We start from the raw sequence: 2,467 nt of genomic DNA, 5'->3' as shown, positions 1-2,467 counted from the left end.
AAAAAGTATTATCAGCAGTACAATCATCCATGTAAGGCTTAATTATAAAAGTCATTTAATTAAATAACAGGGGATTATTGTGTAATATTTCTTGTTAAAGTGGTTTAAATAATTTTTCTTTATAATATTTCCTTATTAGCTCGTGTATTGATGTTTGTAAAAGCAACTGAGAAAGTTTGTACATTCTGGTTACTTGGGGGGCATATAACTCGAGGTGGATCAAAATAAGGTTGTCAAATGAGTTTAAATTACTTAAAATCCTAGATACAACCAGGTATAAAACTATCTTGGATACAACCAGGTATAAAACTATCATGGATACAACCAGGTTAGAAACTTAGAAGCTTAGAAAATTGATTATTTGACAGCTTTTTAAAAGCTTGAGATGTCAATAAACCTAGCACGAACTAAGTTTAAATCATTTAAAACCCTGGATACAACCAGGTCTCAAAACTTAGAATTTAGGAAAATTGGATATTCGATGGCTTTTTTAAGAGCTCGAGATGTCAATAGACCTAGCATAAACTCAGTTTTGATCATTTAAAACCTTGGATGCAACCAGGTACAAAACTTTGAATGTTGGGGAAAATTTTTAAAACCAAGGGTTTTATTTTTTTAAAAAAGCTCAAGTTGACAATAAACCCAACACGAACTAAGTTTAAAATATTTAAAATTCTGGATATAAATGAGTCCAAGGCCTGATTCTTACCAGGTCTGATATAAACCAACACATTAAGTTTGGATATAACCGAGCTTAAAATATCTATCCCAATCTAAAAACCGATTCCTAAAATCTCAAATGTACAAGTCTAAGAAGTCATAAACATGAGAGATAATCAAGGAAAGACAAATAGATTAAAAGTTAGATATATAAATTGAAATTAAATTTGTCCCAAGGAGAAAAACCTTGAACTAAGCCCAAGGGAAATTGTTTACAAACAAATATAAAAAACAAAAAAGACTGTCATGGAGCCCCTCCAGGATGCTCTGAGGACGTGACCTCCTCACCTTCTTGCTTGCTCACTATAGAAGCATCCCCCGTTTCTGACGGTTCTAATAGGATCGAAGCCTTGAATTTCTCAAGGTACGGTTCCCACAGCGCGGAAGCCATGAAGGAAAAGTTGCCATCCTAGTTAAAAGGCCAACAATGGTACAACATATCTTCCATGGAGGACAGTGAGGCTGCCTTTTCTTCTTTGACTGCAGCCTCGACCCCAAGTAGCTTTCCCTTGGATTTATCAGCCTCGACTTGGAGCTGAGCAGTTTAGGCCTGAAGAGCAGCCAAGGAAATTTTTGCAGCTTGCTCGCTTTCCCGAGATGAGGTGAGGGAAAACTTGGCATCGTACTCGCTCTTTTGAGCAGCTGCAAAGGAACGTTTGGCAGCCTGCTCGCCTTCTTGAGCAGCGGTCAGGGCAGTTTTGGCAGCATTGATCTCGACTTGTAGCTCATCATTTCTGGTCCTAGCGCGGGCTATGCTGTGGTGTTGAGCCAGGTCAGACTGCAAAATAACAAGGCAAGTTAGATGTATCCTTTGATAAGATAAAGATAAATATGTCCCAAAGGAATGCTAAGTTAATGTGAGGGTCATCCCTAAGGCTGACTCCAGGTCGTTCTCCGGGCTCCGCTCCTTGATCATCCTCAAGTCCCTCGAGCTGGCTTTGTAAGCATGCCCCACCATGTGGCTCGCCGTCTTGTAGAGGATTCCCCAAAAGGCTTTGGGGATTTTCTCCAGATCTTGAGGTTCAACTGGTATGCGAACAATAGTATCTGAGGTAGGAGGAGCTGGGGGATCAGCTTGTATTACCTGATCCCGAGAAGGTGCGAATTGAGGTGGAGATGGAGGAGGAGGAATCCTCTTCTGGGTAATGGAAGACACTGGAGCTATCGAGCTCGTGGCTTTCCCCTTAGCAGGGGATTTTGAGACATTTCCCCCTGTTGAGGGAGCCTTCTATGTAAATCAGGGCCCGAACCGGATTTCCCGCCTTGGAAAGCCATACAGAGGTCAGGAGCTCCGGGTTGTTCCATCTAGTCGCCTGAAAAGAACAGAAAGGGGATTAGTTCACAAGTAAAGTAAAAAATATATACAAAGAAAAAAAAAAGATCTTACCCTCCGGGCTAGGGGAGGAGTCTATTATAACGACCTCCGGCCTTGGGACTACTGGAGGAGAAGGAGAATCTAAGTCTAATATTTCTTGAGCTCTAGGAGGTTCAGGCTCAGGTTCTACCTCGGGGCTAGACTCGTCTACATACTGCCTAAATCCCGGGGCAAAGGCGCCCTTGAGTAGGAAAGGCCAGCTCCTACGATTTGTCCCATACTCCTATGATTGGTCCCATACTCCTCAAAGATGGCGGACCTGAAATTTAAGGTGTACTCTACAACAATGGTGCCCTTAGGGTAGCTGTTGTCATGACGCAACACTAAGTGGTCAGCACACTGGAGCAGGGTGATATTATAGCCTGGATTGTT

This window comes from Humulus lupulus, chromosome 7 (genome assembly GCF_963169125.1).
Source record: "Humulus lupulus chromosome 7, drHumLupu1.1, whole genome shotgun sequence".
Classification (NCBI taxonomy): Eukaryota; Viridiplantae; Streptophyta; class Magnoliopsida; order Rosales; family Cannabaceae; genus Humulus; species Humulus lupulus.
The sequence above is the reverse complement of the archived record's forward strand: the minus strand, read 5'-3'. Positions refer to the sequence as shown.